The 17,036-nt window shown below is 48.6% G+C and overlaps 1 protein-coding gene across 4 annotated transcripts in view; it reads left to right on the top strand.

Moving 5' to 3' along the window:
• RPTOR (regulatory associated protein of MTOR complex 1) overlaps positions 1-17,036 on the top strand; it is a 2,822,438-nt gene that overhangs the window by 2,700,622 nt on the left and 104,780 nt on the right. The gene's annotated exons all lie outside the window — the stretch shown is intronic.

The raw sequence follows: 17,036 nt of genomic DNA, 5'->3' as shown, positions 1-17,036 counted from the left end.
CTCAGGAAAGGGGGGATTCACGTCTACCCCTACCTGGACGATTGGTTGATCAGGGCGCGCTCTCCCGAGCAAGTCCTGGATCATCTGTCCGTCACCTGCCACTCCCTTCACAAGCTGGGCTTCTCCCTCAACTTAAAGAAGTCTCACTTGACGCCAACTCAGCGGCTCCAGTACATCGGAGCAGTGCTCGACACGTCCCTGGGGCAGTGTTTTCCACCCCAGGTGAGGGCTGTTCACATTCAGCAGATGGTACACAAGTTTCGACATGCCCAGAGTCTCCCAGCGTTCGAGTTCTTGATGCTGCTCGGCCTCATGGCATCTTGCATTCTTCTGGTGCCAGAGGCCTGACTGCGGATGAGATCTCTGCAGTGGGCTCTCAAGATGCAGTGGTCACAGTCCTCCGGCAGGATGTCGGACCCCGTTCAGGTGCTGCCCTCGGTCGCTCAGGACCTTCCGTGGTGGGCCGACGAAGGCAATCTGATGAGGGGGGCTCCATTTTGGCTGCCCTGGCCGGAGGTGACGATCGTGACGGACACATCCCTCACGGGATGGGGAGCCCATGCCAACGAGCTGACAGTCAGCGGTCGTTGGTCTCCGTCGGAGTCCAGACTCCATATCAATCTGTTGGAGCTGAGGGCCGTCGGCCTTGCCCTGAAGGCTTTTCTGCCGACTGTGCGAGGAAAGAATGTCCTGATCCTGACGGACAACACAGTGGCCATGCACTACCTCAACAAAAAGGGTGGGGCCGGGTAACTTCCTCTGTGCAGGAAGGCGATGCAGCTCTGGTTCTGGGCCATCCAGCAGGAACTTTCGATCTCGGCAGTTCATCTGGCCAGAGACGAAAACGAGACGACGGACGCTCTGAGCAGGCAGAGCGCGATCTCTCACGAGTGGGAGTTGGCTCAGGAGATTCTCCTGGAGATCTTTGCCTTTTGGGGGACCCCTCAAGTGGATCTCTTTGCCTCCAGTGTCAACCGGAAGTGCGAAAGGTTTTGCTCGCGGGAATTTCCTCCAAGAGGAGCCTTAGGAGACGCGTTCGTGGTGGAGTGGTCCTTGCCACTGCTGTACGCGTTTCCTCCAGTTCCCGTCATCCCGCAGGTGCTGCGGAGGTTACGGAGGTTTAGTTCCCGGATGATCCTCATTGCTCCGGCTTGGGCCAGGAGGGCGTGGTACCCGGACCTTCTCAACTTGTCCATCTGCTCTCCACGTCGTCTTCCCTACCAAGACGATCTGCTCTCACGGGAGGGGGGTCAGGTTCTCCATCCAGAGGTCATATCCCTCAACCTTCACACTTGGCTTCTGAAAGGTTGAGGTGCAAGGATCGGGACCTCCCGCAAGACGTGATGGAGGTGTTGCTTTCGGCCAGACGGCCGGCAACAAAGTCCCTGTACCGTTGCCATTGGAAAAAGTTCTGCAACTGGTGCAGGGTTAAGAATGTGAATCCTTTTTCATGTGACATTCCTGTAGTTCTGTCTTTTTTGCTTTCTTTAGCCCACAGGGGCTTGCAAGTGGATACCATTAAAGGTTACCTGGCAGCGCTGTCCATATTTAAGCGCTCGTCTGAGGAGTGTTCTTATTTAAAATTCCTTTAATTTCTCAGTTTCTGAAAGGGCTCACTAATGTGTTCCCTCCGTCACCTTTCCAGGTGCCCGGTTGGGATTTGAATCTGTTTCTAATGGGTACTCCGTTTGAGCCTTTGCATTCTTGCCCTTTAAGACTGTTAACTCTTAAAACTGTATTTTTGGTTGCGGTCACTTCCGCTCGCAGAGTGAGTGAGTTACAGGCACTTTCAGTTAAGCCACCCTTCACTGTGTTCCATAAGGCCAGGGTTGTCCTTAGAGTTGGTCCTTCCTTTCTTCCGAAGGTAGTGTTGGAATTTCATTTGCGCCAGAAGGTTATTCTTCCGGCATTTTATCCTCCTCCGCATCCTGGTAAGGACGAGGAGAGGCTCCATAGGTTAGATCCTACGAGAGCTTTAAGTTTCTACATTTCACGCATGTCCCGGGTCAGAGTGGACGATCAGCTCTTTATTGGTTACGCTGGAAGGCGTTTGGGACAAGCTGTGACTAAGCAGACTTTGTCTAGATGGATTATCTTGGCAATTTCTGAATGTTACCGCCTGGTGGGTAAGGATTCTCCTGTAGGCTTACGGGCCCATTTGACTAGCGGTATGGCTGCATCTACTCCCCTGCAGAGGGGTGTTCCTATTCGTAACATCTGTGATGCAGCCACTTGGGCTTCGGTCCATACTTTTGTACGTCACTACTCCCTTGATTCTATCCATGGGCAGGATCTGGCCTTTGGCAAGGCGGTCCTTTACTATGCAATTTGATTGGGTATTCTAAATTCTTTTCCAACCTCCTTACGTTGGTACTCCTTTGGGAGTCTGTCATAGATATGGAATACGTCGGAGGACCCAATCCCCTTGAAGAACAAGTTACTCTCTTACCTGGTAACGTTCTTTCGATGGGATGGTCCGATGACGTATTCCATATCGCTCCCTCCCTGCCTTCCCCGCTACAGAATTTCTTATGCGATTGCAGCTTACGTTTCCGCAAGGCTTTCTGTGGTCATATTGGCAGTAGATTGGTGCCACACGTTCAGGGAAAAAAACTACAACTGAGGCTACGGGCGTCGTGCGTCCTACTTATAACATCCGGTGATGTCGGCTCGACGGAGGCCCTCGAGGACGGCGTATCGACGCAGGACGCAGACGCCGAAAGATTTTACGAAGCAGCACAGCCGTGGTGATTACTGTCATAGATATGGAATACGTCGTCGGACCATCCCATCGAAAGAACGTTACCAGGTAAGAGAGTAACTTGTTAATCTCTGGCTGGTATGGGTGCTCATCTGCCAGACCTGACTGTGAGCGGACTGTGGTCTCCCGCAGAGTCTCTGGAACTCATCAACTTGCTGTAGCTGAGGGAAATCAGGCTGGCCCTGGTTGCTTTCCTCCCCTCTGCAGGAGGCAAGTGACCGGACACCTCGCCTGAGATTGACATACCACCGGCTGCCACCCTGGGCAAACCTCAGGCTGCTTTCCAGCACCTGTTGTCGAAGGTGGTCAGTTTTCTGCCCCTTCACGTCCGAAGGTGCAGTATGAACTGACTGAAATAATGGACGAGTGGCGCCATTGCCTTTAAATCAGGCAGTAGAGGTGACAGTGCTATAATTATGGGCCAAAATGGCTACAGTTCTCACAGTGAACCGCAACCTGGCAGAAAAGCACAGGCCGGAACCTTCAGACCCCATGGTCCTTTCAGCTCCTGCTTCACCATAAATGCTAGTGGTCTAGGCTGCTAATGTGATCCTTAAAACCACTTCTTTCGCTTCTTTGCCTCCTGACAGGGAGAGTTAGATACTGAGAGCATGGTGTAGAGATTTCCGGCCCCATAAGCCTTGGTCTCTGCTGTATAAACGCCTCATGTGCTCTGGCTAAGTTCTCATTTGGCCTGTGGTCGGTCATGGTGGAGGCTTCAGAGCACATCTCTGAAGGGGATATGCATGAGGGCTTTCAGGCCCTTAACATGCACGGCAAGGAAGCCTCCCCTCAAATACTGCCATCTGGTCTGGATACTGCAGACTGTGTAGCAAGAATGATGGCCACAAGCACAGTCTTGGCAGATTCTCTTAGCTAAGGATATGGGTTGTTTGACTGAGGTGAACAGATTTGCGGCGGAATTGACCATAGTCGATTTCGCCACAAATCTATTTGACTTTCGGCCAAACAAGCCAAATCCCTGGCCCACCAGCAGACCTATATCCATTCCCCCGCCCCTACTTAGCTTATTGCCGTCCGCCAGCGCTTCTCTTACACCCCTGCGGCTTCAGTTCCGTCCCTGCAATGCAGGTTTGAACTGACGCAGCAAGGACCATTTCTCTGTTTAAAAAAAAGACGAAAAAAAAAATTCCCCTGCTTCCAATGTCCCGGAAGCGATGGACATCCCTGCAACCCCGTTCCCATTATAGTGAGCAAGGGCTGCGGGGGACACCCCCCAACCTCAGTTCCCCTTGTTCGCTGTAATGGAACCGTATGGCCAAGTTGTACGAATGTATGTTTGTACGATCATTTCGTACAGCCTAAATTCAGCCAAGTAGGCCAACACCCATGGGTGATTCCCTGGTGCAAGAGCCCTCTGGCCCCTCAGCGGTGGAACAGGGAGGATTTTGGACCACTCAGCAATGTGGTCAGTATCTCAGAGAGCCTCAGTATCCTTACTGGTAGTAGAGCCTTGCGGGGTGCCATGGAGAACAATATACTTATCTTCGGTTTTGTCTTTCTCCGTACATACTCCTTGAAATGCACCAGTGGTGATCTGGATAACAGCTCCTCCCACCTGGCCAGCCGGTTCTTTAGTGACTGGGGAGTACATGCGTTGCATGGCGAGCAGCCGTCCTAGCAGTGGTCTTCACCGAGGCACTGGAGGCAGAGCTTGTGTGGGTCCGACATGGGAAAGGATCCATCGCAGGCTGGGCACCGGCTAAAGTTCGCCACAGCCATCATGTGCCGGGGAGGGGCGTAGGCACCGGGAGACGAGTATTTAGATCTCTAAAACAGGGAGCGGTAGTACAGATGCAATAAAGGGAAAAATATCCCTGGGGAAGTTCTGTGGTGTGGCATTATAAGGGGAAAAAGGACCTCAACCACAGCTCAGGTGAAAGATGTCCGCTTCTGTCGACAAAGAAAATAGGACTGGGGAATGGTGCCAGAGGGCTGAGTCAAGGGAGCGCTGCTCCCGGGGCCACGCCCCTGTGCACAACTAAATTTAATGGGGAAGAAGAATTTTCTGGTTAAAAAGTTGACGTTCCCGTCCCTAGCGAGGGACGCCCATACAGTATGAAGGAAAGGGGACAGGACGTAGGAGTACAAGGTGGTAGCAGTGCCACCATTTACCAAGAGGCAATCATTTAACAACCCTACACTTCCTTTGAAGCACACTCTCTCTCTCTCTATTGCTCTCCTCCATCACTCTCAACCTTTATCCACCTCATACCCCCCAACCCACGCAGCACACAATCCCATCTTCCACATAGGCTGGAGTGACTTCACAACAACCACAGCTCACCTGCACCAACATCTACCTTTTGCGATTTCAACCCTGGTACTTCCCATCTGAAAAACTGCACGCAATCTGTCAACAGGGTTTCTTGACGCTTGCAGATGAAGAAGATTCGAGGCGTGGTATAGGAAACGCGAGATTGACCCCAATCTTTTGCACCACCACTACAGTAATGGAGTTCGCTCTGTCACTGTCCTCGTCAGGCCCAATGGTCAAAGGGTACTTGGCGGCTTTGTCCAATTTCAAAAGGTCTCCAGATCAAGCTTCTTTCTTTATGATTCCAGTTATGGCCCAATTCCTGGAGGGCCTTCTGAATAGGTGTTCGCCTGTTCCTTTTGTTGTCCCAGACTGGGACCTTTAATTTGGTTCTCAATTTCCTCATGGCGGCTCCGTTTGAGCCTTTTCATTCGTGCCCAGTTAGATTGCTAACGTTGAAGACTGCCTTTCTAGTGGCAATCACATCTGCCAGAAGGGTCAGTAAGCTGCAGGCCTCAGTTTCTCCATTTCTTTAAGGAGAAGGTATCGCCTAAGGTGCGGCCAGGGTTTTTGGCCAAAGTCGTTTCAGAGTTCCACATCTCCCAAGGCATAGATTTGCCTTTTTTTCTACCCTCCTCCTCACCCTTTTAAGAAAGAGGAGATGTTGCATAGGTTGAACCCTAAGAGGGTCCTTCGTTTCTAAGTCTCAAGGACAGCAGAGTTCTGGAGAGCGTATCAGCTGTTTGTCGCTTTTTTACTTGTCAAGAAAAGGTTTGGCTGTTTAGTATTCCCCTAAAATAACAGAAAAAGAATGTCAAATGTGCGTTTAGTGCGCATTCGACATGGATGCAAATCCCACAATGCCGACCACGGGGAGCAGGAGTGTCCCCCGCTCTCCCTGTTCAGCATTATGGGTTTAAGGGTTGTAGGAGTGTACATGGAAAGCAGGGGACATTTGTCAAATGAATTAATTCACCAATTTCAAAATGCAAAGCTGTCTGTGAAAGCCTACAAGGCTGTGTTGTTCTCGGCTATTTTAACATAGCACCGGCTGTTTCTAAGCAAACCATATTGAGGTGGATTACACTCTGTATAGCGGAGTGTTAACAACATGCAGGGAAAGAGCTTTGGTCAGGCATCAGGGCTCACTCTACTAAGGGTGTAGCGGCTGTAAGGAAGGCATAGTATCAAGAATAGATACACAGGTGATCACAGGTCAAGGGTTTTTATTAAACTGTATAGGTAGGGTGGAAAAACGCCTAATCTAAACCTAAATCAAGATGGGAGCAAGCTACAACCATCAGATCAAAATAAGGCAGTCTTAGTGTCGTCTTGGCAAATAAAAAGGGCCTATACTAAGAAAAACCTATTGCCAATCCTTACGCTAAAATACAAGTGTGAAGGATAGGGCTCATAAGAAATAAGTGTTCACAAACAATATGTCAGGATGCGGTAGTAGCGATCTCCCTTCACCACGTTTTGATCATGGGACTAGGCAGGACTACGGAGCACAGCACACGCTCGAGCATTCCCAGAACAAGACGACTGTTGTGCTTTCAGCTATCAGGATCTTCGAATGCCAAGTCTCTTGCTCTACAAAATGTCTTTCCTTTGAGAGCCAGATGCGTTCAAAATAATAACAAAGGGTCATTTCTGCTTGCATGTTGGGTGATGCTTTCATCCCTGGGTCCCCCTCTTCCGGGCGCAGACCCCTCTGTGGTATTTGTTATAGTTGTGTCTTGAATTTGTAATGCTGTTATCTTTATTTGGTGCTATCATTTATGATTCAGTCTTAGTTGTGTTTATCAAGATACTTAGTGTGTTTCATTATTACTGTATTCATAAATATGTACAATGCGTTGGTCTTATAGGATTTGGAATGCTTCTATGTCACCTGGTGAGGTAGCATTACACATAGCTGTGATGCAGCTGCGTATTTTCATATGATGTTCTAATTGTGTCAGTTGCTGTCTTCATTGGTATCTGGAAGGGTCTGCAACTGCTGGAGGTCTTTTGTTTGTATTATCAAACTAAATAAACAACAGATAATCGGTCAATGGTCTCCTGTAGTTTACTACTTAACAGTATTCACCAATGTCATTTTCAAACAATTCAATGTGGACCACCCTCTGCCGGGTTCACTCTAATCAACACACTGTTCCTTTGGGACTTCTGACTTTGCCCCTTTTTATCGGCATCCCTCCTTCGAGTTCACTCTTGCCAATCTCACAGCTCCTTTTAGTTTCTTACGATGTGGGATTCACTTCCCTCTCAGGATCATCTGCCGGTCAAAGACTTTCGACTGTACAGAGGATTTTACTAGACCCCCGTATGACCATTTTGATCCACTTCTCGCCTTTCCAAAGGCCTTCTGGTAATAGTTTTAACAATCGGTAATCAGACAGAGTTTCTCAAGTGAGCAGCCACGTGGTGCCTGGCTCATCTGCAGCTAGCTTTCAACTTTTACATCAACAGTTCTTTGTACATTCTTCAATCAGCCGTTTGTTACTTTTGTTCAACTTAGTTTGGTTTCTTTATCGGCCCTCCCCTCGACTCACCGGCTGTGATGAACGGCTTGGCTTTCTTCATATCTGGCATCAAGGCCGGTACCCCGGTAGCAAGTGACTCCCTCTGTCCTGCTTATCAATGTAGGCACGCTCTGTGTACTTTTGACATCTGCTGCAACAAACTTGGGCTATTGTTTGCAGTCTTAAAATTAGTTCCACAGAGGTCTCACAGGCCTTGGTTGGAAAATGCAAGGTCGCTTCTCTCCTTGTCACCTTCTCAGCTAGCGCCGTCTTTCTCCTCCTCTTGAACTGCCGTGCCTGGATAGCTGTCTCATTTTGCGTTCTGCCTTGCTCGTATGGTGCTCTCGTGCTCCACCTTTTATCCCTGTGGGGAAGGGAAAGGGCTGTCCGATGTGTGTGATTCAGGTCAATTGCCTGACTTTGCCTGACCCTTGTGTTGGGACCCGTCAGGTAAACGGCTCTGGTGTTGTGCATCGTCTTTCATGATGTGCGAAATTGTTAGAGTTGAAAAAGGGAGGGGAGGGGGTAGAGTGTTTGTATATCGTACAGGGTAGGATGGGGAAAAAAGGGGATACTGCATTTTACCCGTTTGTGTCCCACTCCAACTCCCTGAGGACCCCCATCCAGGTGATCCTCCCTCGCTGGTCCACCCCCCGGAACTGGATCCAATAGCGGCGGCCGTGTCCTGGCCACCTGGATGACAGATCCCGAGGGACTAGTCAGAGAGACACCATCCGGTTTCTGCACACGGCCTGCGGCACTTCAGAGGAGCGTACCGAGAAATCTGCGGGGTAGCGACATGGTCCTCTTTGCACACCTTCACCAAATATTATTGTTTGGACATGTTGCATGGGGCTGATGCCCCCTTTTGAAGATCAGTGCTACAGAGCTTCCTTTGTTTGTGGACGGTTGAGTCAAGAGGAGTCGATGTAGTCATACTACTCCCCCTGTTGAAAAGGTTTCCTAGTAGCTGACATTGGAAGGATAGTTATCTAATTAGGAGCCTGCTGAACAAGAATCCATAAAAAGAACATTACCAGTAAGTAATTACTCATTTTGCCACAGGTAAAAGGTGAGCCTCTGAGATTTTGAAAGGACGCATTGAAAGCTGATTGACTGGCATGCCTTTTTGTCTTGCCTGAAGTGGCCCTTGCGTTTTTATGAACAGCCTAAATTAAAAGCGGTCCCCATTCAGATATTGTTTGGCCACTTTGACTGATGTTTCCTTTTATTGTGTTGAAGTCCGAAAAGCATGCTAAGCCTATTTAAGTGAATGTCTGCCATTGTCTTTGACTGTCCTTGGGTAATAGACCCTTTGCCCCAAGCCAGGAGAGGGTCTTCCCTTCTCATGAAGATCAACCTATAGTATATGCCTCTGTAGTACATTACTGTACTGCCTTACAGTGGGGTAGGCACAACTTAACCAGAAATGTCAGAGATTTCTAGTCTCTAGCTCGGCTCGAGAGTATGCTGATGCTCTTCTGCGCCATAATGTTGATGGTGAAGTAAGTATTAACTCTGATAGATTGAGCGACTTGCAGGAATAAGATGCCCTGTACTTTATTTGTAACGTTTTACTGCTTGTATTTTAAGAAAGGTTAAAACTTGTCAAGTCCAAATCATTTAGCACCTCTTTTTTTTTGTGCAAAGATATAATCGTGTGACCTGTTTCTTTGAATAAAAGGTTATAAGGTTATATTTGCATAATATTCCGCATAGCTGCTATGTATTCTTGAGATTGCATCTTTTCTGTTGGGGGCAGCTTGAGCGTTGAACCCAAACTACTAACCCATTAGTTCCTAAAAAAACAAAAACTTTTTTTTTTTAATTTAGTATACGGTTTGTGTATGCTGTAGTGTCATGAGTTTAAGGAACCTCACCCTTTGGATCGCCCATTTCTCATTGGGATTGAAGTTCCAACTATATGGCAATTGCTGATGTGTAAGGCATATTGTCAAAGCTGTTCTGTATATCACTTGATGTATATGTATTATAAGTGTGCAGAAGTAAGATTCTGACAGAGAGGGGTCTTGTTGTTTGCTACACACTTTTATTTATAGGTAAAAAGGAAAAGAAAACCAACTCTTAAAGGGGTTTTCCTGCCTCATTGGAAATAACTAGTGTCAGACTGTGCAAAGTAAAAAGTCCCAATATCCAGTGTCAAAATCCTAATACTGTCCCTTAGACACTAATCTAACTAAATCAAAGGAGAGGTCTTCTTGCTTCAGAGGAGTGACTCCCTTCCTCTGGACAAAAGACAGTTCTTTTCTTAAGATTTTCCTAATCTGGTTTCAGCCACTCCTTGGCTGTGGGGAGAAACGTCTTGCTTTGCCCAGCCTTGCTCATGCTCACAACGTAACTTGTGAGTTCCAGACCCTGGGTGGCAGCTTTGGTTTCCTCTCTCCAGGTACTGCGCTGAAGAACAACAACCTGAATGCACTCTCCACGTTGTAATGTGTCCCTGACCCAGGTGTGCAGATCTGGTTCCGTCTCACTAGGTACTGCAATGAAGAAGCGTTGCTTGGATGCTCTCTCCAAGCTGTAGTGGGTCATACAGATTCGGTTTACCGACCTGCCAAGTACTGTGTGGTCTTTCCACTACCTTCTAGTTCTCCTGATTTGGGTGCGAGTCCCAGACCTGCAATCCCTACTTTACTTTTCCCTTTTGTAGACTTGGTTTACTCTCCTGCCAAGCCTTCGTACAAGTCAGATGTACATTCTTTTGCCCACGTTTGTTAGGGTCCCAGGCCCTCCTTTCCCAGCTTAGTGCCCACCTCCTTGAGCTTTCGGAGCCTTTTTGGCTTCTCGCGTACCTTGTGGAATGACTTAGACAAGTGCTGGCTCCCTTGAGGCCTCTGAGTTAGTTTTCAGCACTCTGGTAACTTTCCAGAGCCTGCTTTTTCCTACAGCAGCTCTGCATTCTTTCTTCCTGGAAAGCCATGCTTTTGCACTGTTGTGGGCCTCTGATGTCTGGGGTGTCTGAAGTCTTGGTCCACTTGCATGCCACGCAGTCCTACGGTCCTGGACCATCCCTGGAGTCGCTCTCCTTCCTCTGTGTCCCGGTCGGCCCTGTCTTCATGCCAGGCTTGTCCTGGCTCTCATGGTTCTTCCAGGGAGGGATTGACGTCCTGTCAAGTCCTTTAATGGTTTTTATCTTGTTTCTTCAAATTACTGTTTGGGAACCACTAGAGTGCTGAACGTGGTTCCAATGGTTACACGGTATTGCTCTGCATTTCCTCCTCATTTCAGTACTAAATCAGTGTTAATGGGGTAACTCACTAAGTCTCCTCCTCCTCTCAGTACTCACCCTCTGTAATGCTTTAGCAAAATACATAGTGTTTGAGGTTAGGTTTGAAGAGGAATTAGGACAGGAAGGAAAGGTGGGGTAATTCTGGAAAGGGGTACCAGGTTCCTATGGTTGGTGGGAATACTGTGTTCTCCCAATGTGGTCCTCACTGGTCCCAAAGGGGGGTTTCTCCTCCCATGAGATCCACCCACTGAGTACCACCCCCAGGGGCACTATCAGGCAGTGGCCTCACTACCCTGGCCTCATGAAAAGGGGATTCCCCCTTCAGAAGCAGTGACGACATCATAGAATTCACCTCAGTATATATGTAGTACATTATGTAACGAAAACCTAAGTGGCAAGTGGTGGAACTTTGTACAAGTACAGGCTGCGGCGCATCTTAGAAGAGAGGTAAAGGAGTGGTGCAGGGATGCTGGGTTAGTGTTATTGTCCTCATCGCTCAGCCTAGTGTGCGTTGAACAGCAGGGTCTTGAATTACTTCCTGAAGTGCAGTAGGGAGCCATCCTGATATTTCTCGGTAGTGCGAGACATGCATGGTCTCAAGAGATACAGACTCATACCTGTTTAAAAAACATTTGCTGGTCTTCTGCACTCTATTCCACCTTCGCACTTTTCTCTTTCCTGCTGGTCTGGTCAGTCGAGTATGCTATATGTCTGTCAGCGCCCTTAAGCCTTAGGGTCATATCTCTGCGCTATACAAATGTTAAATAAATAAAATTAATGTGAGTTTCAAAACCTTTATTTACTAAGGTTCCTGGGTTGGTGTAATACTTACTGGCGCTAGCTCTAAAGGGATGGTTCCCTTAACTGATGTTTCTAAGGGCTGTCAATGTCTGAATAGCCAAAACAATAATCTGTCTGCGTCTAAACCTATGCTTGCCATCATCCTTTACAAAAAATGTGTTGAAGTCTTTTTAAAAAGGAAAAATAGTGGTTCAAAGCAAAGGAAATGTAAACCACAGCTGGTTTCAGATAGTCTTACCAATGAGTGTAGTTCTGCCAGTGCAAGATATTTCAATTCAAAATGGGAGAGCCCTCAGAACCTTCCACGCAGGGCTCTTGCAGCAAATCAACATAGTTCACAATATCCTTGGGTCTCTTGGGGTTCCCTTTCCCAAACCCGGCCTCTTCAAGTTTTAAACAAAAAAAGAACATACAGTTCTGGTCAGGCCTCCCTTACACAAGTGTATGCCTCGCTTTACACAGTTCAACAATGTCTCCTGCACAACTCTTGTTAGGCCTCTCAGGGTTCTCTTCCACTAGCTTAGGTCCCTTCCATCTTTTAAACAAAGTTCTTCTGGTCAGGATGTACCTTTTTGTTTCCCTTGTCTCAGGAGGATAGCTCGGGGGCAACGTGCTCGCCTTGGAAGCAAGAAGACACGGAGCACCACAGGTTTGATCCCCGGGTTGGCGCGTAGAAACCTCTGGGTATTAAGCGCATTATAAATAACCAATCATATCATATCATACACTACACAATTCTTCCTACAAGGGGTAGTATCAGAGACTGTCGAACGATGGGCTCTTTGCTCCTCCCAAGCGTGACTGCTCTGACCTGCAACCCCTCCCCTTCTCTATGTACCCTTCTTCTGGCATGTTTTCTCTTTTGTGCCTCTTTCACTGTTCTTTTCCACTTCACTGTGCCTCCTGCATGCCTTCTTTTCTATCGTGCACACTTGCACCCTCTTTTCATCTTGTCGTGCCTCTTGCACCTTTCTCTTGCCTTTATTGTGCCCCTGGTACCTTCAGTTCCTTTGGTTGTGCACTCTTGCACCTTCTTGTATCTTTCTCGTGCTGCTCGCACTTTCTTGTTTGCACATTCGGGTCGCTTGTACCCTCTTTTCACTTCCTCTCTTTTACTTTCCCTTTTCAAATCTGTCAGGTCACTCGCACCCTCTTTCCTGCTTCGGGTCACTTTCTCTTACATTTTCTCACAGTTTACTAACCTCTTACTTCTGGGCCCCCAGCACGATTTCCTTCAAGCTTTCTTTCTGACTTTCTGGTTGTTTTCTCTCTCTTGCTTTCAGCGTTCTTTCGTGTCGCTTTACACTCTTTCTGCTTGCTTTCTTGCTTTATGCCTTTTCACAACCTGGCACTTGCCTTTCGCTCCATGCCGCTTTACTTCGCTGCCTTCTACCCGCTCCGCTGCAGTCACACGCAAGCTCCAGAGTTTCTCTTTATCTTTCACAAAACTCACCTGGGTTGCGTCGCATTGACAGGCGATCCGTCCAGGATATGTGGGGTTGAGGTCAGGGTCTCACCACCTGCCCCTCAGACACCCTAGGGGCCGGCACAGTCCCCAAGGGAACTGGAACTCTACTGAACGTTGCCGGCAGCCTCATTTAGGCTCCTTGGAGACACAGCTCCGTCACCACGCTGCAGCCCCTCACAGACACTGGGCCAGCGTATCCACATGCCCTTCTCCTCCAGCCTTCAGCTCCTGCCCCTCTCTGCCCCTTGGCTTCTCTGGTCCAGACGGCATCCCCAGCTTGCTTTGTGCTTCTGGAAAAAATTGGACTGGGACTGAGAAGGGATCCCCTGATGGACTTGGCCACACAGCCTCCCTTCTGCTCTCCCAGATGCTGCTCTGCCTGCTCCCTCAGCAGTTTCCTTTTATACACCTGTGTTGTATCAATGGGCTGCAGGTGTGTAGTCAAGGTTGGGTTTGCCTGACATTCAATACTCCAATTAACAGGAAATGCCTGTCCTTCAGTCCTGAAGAGTCATATGAAGTCAGATGTAAGTGGTCTTTGTTGAATGCCTGACCCTGCCTGACTCTATTATTGGGACTACTTGAGGAGTTTCTACCGTAAATTGCCCTTACTTTCCCTATGTTGTTTCTATGAGTAATCCTCACTACTCTCGGCTGCCTCTTCTTCCCAGTATTAGTTGGAAATGGGAGGGGGAGATGGAATGGAATTGCAAATATCCCATGAAAACGGAGGATGGGGTTTCAGATGGGGAGAGGGGAAATACCATGTCTCGCCCTTGGGTGTTCTCCTCCCAATCCCTTGTGGCCCTCCACTCAGGTGATCTTCCTTCGCTTGTCCACCCCAGTGTCAGGATCCAAAAGCCATGGCCCTTCCCTGGTCACCTGAACAGAGGATCCTGGGGGCATAGGTTGGAGGACACTGTCTGGTTTCTCACAGTGGGTCATTTCAGATAGTGGAACCTGACGTGGCTTGCTTCTTAGTTGCCTTGTTGCACTTCATGGATTCCCGTTTGGGGTTGTACTAGCTCCCCGGTGTGAAGTTTACCACCTGAGACAATGAGCTTGTCTGCCAATTATACTTGTGCCTTGGCAGTGCTTTGGAGTTAATGCAGTCTGCCTTGAAGGTGATGCTGGCCTGTAGGGGTAACCAGTAAAATTCCTTGAGATTTACTGTTGTGAGTTGGCGCTTTCCTTAAGCATTGTCATTTCTTTGGGGAATAAGGAATAGATTTACCAAGCATCACACAACTTGATTAAATAGGAAAATCGTGATTAGAATGGTAGTTGGTGGTTTGTACAACCTATAGGAAAGGAACTTAAGATCATTTCTGGAACAAAGTACTTGGATATGATGCCCTCTCTCTTCTTTACTCTGAGCAGAGAGGAATGAGCAAGACATGTAGACCATGTGAAAGAGATGGTTGCGTTTTAGAAATGATCATGTGGATTTATTGGTTTCATGCTATTACAAAACAGGGGTGGCGGTTCATAATGTTCATTGCCAGGTTCTGTTGATCCTGTGGGAAGGTGTTCTGAAGCAGGTAAGCGGTTTGGCCTCATTGCAAGAGCACCGATTTCAATGCTTTTGAACACATGTTCAGAATTTCTTGAGGTTTTCCATCAGTTGCCCCAATCCTTTCAATTGGCATACAGGGCTGGTGGGTGGGGATGGAGTAGCATGCACTGTTTAATGGATTGCTTTTCTCCCGCAAATTCCTCATCATGATAGATATTCATCTCCAGGGGGCGTAGTGGACCTCGACTGGGCCGCCGATCCGTCTTGTCTGGCTCTCGATGATTGGCTCTAGACATGACGTCAGGCATCGTTTATATACCATGTCTCTAAGCCACACGATTAATTTCCTTTTTTCTGTACGCTTCCATGCTGCATTGTGAACGTGACATGAGTATACCCGATGTTCTTATTGTACTTTGGACGCTTTTTATTCTTAAAAACCTTGACGCGATTTTGTCCCACAGAGTTTTGGACTTCATGCGATGCCGCGATTGTGAGGCCAAAATGTCTGTGACCGACTCTCATGACTTCTGTCTATGGTGTCTATGTGCTAGTCACGACACAGAGAAACTGGCTTTGTCCCGACCTGTCGCCAAGTCCCTGGCATGGTCGCTCGTCTGGTCCTCTGAGGTTGTGACTGATGAGCCCACCCCCCATCAAGGGGAAAGAGCAAAATCATAAATCGACTAAGCAATGTTCCCATTCCCGGAGCCATTCCTCGTCTTCCTTGCAGAAGAAGACGTGGCACCACCGCCATCGACGCAAGTCCAGCTCGTCGTCGGAACGAGGTAAGCTCTCGGCGGGGCTGACCACTCAGGAGGAGTGGGAGAGTTTTAAGAGCTCTATGTTAGAAACATTCAAGACCCAAGCGGCTGTAGGTGTGGCTCCGGACCCCAACCATCAGGCTTTGGTGGCTAAAACAGCACTCTGTGCTCCCGGCCCCAAGCCAGCCACTCCATTGGCATTGAAAGTGTCTTCAGGTGTTACTCCCGCCAGGAAAAGTCACTGGAAGGCCGTAGGGCCGAGGCTCCGACGTCTCTCGGTTGCCCATGCGTCCCTCTGTGCCGAAAGGTACCCTTGGCATCGACAGCTTCGGTGTCGAAGTCCATCCAAAAGCCTCCGGCGCTGGCAGTCGCAATGGTTCCTTCGTGCTACTGTCGAGATCCGATTTCTTCTATTCAATGCACTCCATCTTTGGAGCCCAATGACCCTGAGGACACAGTTGACCCCGTTTACCCGGGGGGCCGAAGGCATCGACTATTTCAATGACTAAGACAATTTGTTGGCTTTGGCACCGGGTTTGCATGATGCCAGTCGTCTGGATACTTCTCCAGACTTGGAGTTACACCAAGAACAGCCATATACCCACACTAGTGGGAAGTTCAGGGAGCTGGTTCACAGGGTAGTTGACAACCTGTCAATGAAGGCGTCCTCTGTCCCTCTTCAAGGGTATGATCTTACTGACATTTTGGACGAGAGTCCCACAGTCGAGAACAATATGCCTTTCAACCATGCCATTGCAGACCCCTTAGCCTCCTTATGGCAGCACCCTTATACCATTCCCCCTATGAATGCCAATTTCACAGGGAAGTTTAGGCCATCAATAAGAGAGCCTTCTTTCCTCGCCACTCATCCTTCCCCAGAGGGGTTGGTGATTCGGGCTGCCACTATTGCCACTAGACCCACAGCATCTACCTTAAATCTGCCTATGGACAGAGAAGGGAAAAAGGTTGACGCTAGGAAAGTATTCACTTCTGGTAGCATGGCACTCAAGGCCACTAATGTGGCGTGTGGTTTTGCCAAATATTAGTTTGAACAGGCCTGAGGGTGCCATGCGGGACGGTTTCTTACAGCTGGTGGAGAATGGGAAGGAGGGAGCCAAACAGTAATTGCAGATGGGCCTGGACGTTGCAGACTGTGTTGGCAAAGCAATGGGTCCAGCAATTGTGATGAGATGCCAAGCTTATCTTAAAACTTCTGGCTTCTCCCCAAATGTCAAAAACAGATTGCTGGACATGCCCTTTGAAGGGGGATATGCTTTTGGGCACAAAGCAGACGAATCCTTGGAGAAATTCAATGAGTTGAAATTGTCTGCTAAATGTTTTGGCCTAGCGGTGCAGCTGGCAAAGCCTGCCTTCAGCTTTGCGTCCAGGGGCAGGGGCTATAGACGTTTATGTGCCCTATGGCAGGAAGGCGCTTCACCTGCAAGTCAGGCATGGGCAAAGACGTTTCTGGCATCCAGGAAGGGGCAAAGGCACCTCTAGAGGTCGACGAGCAGTGGCAGGGTCCACCCGTGTACTCTATACCGCTTTGATTCCCCTCTCACGATGCACTTATTTGTGGACGGTTGGCCGGGCATTGGCCCCAGTGGCAGGAAATAACTTCCGACGACTGGGCCCTGCAGTTGATTCGGTGGTGTTATTGTCTGGCTTTT

The sequence above is a fragment of the Ambystoma mexicanum genome, chromosome 3q (genome assembly GCF_040938575.1).
Source record: "Ambystoma mexicanum isolate Mex_15411 chromosome 3q, UKY_AmexF1_1, whole genome shotgun sequence".
Lineage (NCBI taxonomy): Eukaryota > Metazoa > Chordata > Amphibia > Caudata > Ambystomatidae > Ambystoma > Ambystoma mexicanum.
The sequence above is the reverse complement of the archived record's forward strand: the minus strand, read 5'-3'. Positions and strand labels throughout refer to the sequence as shown.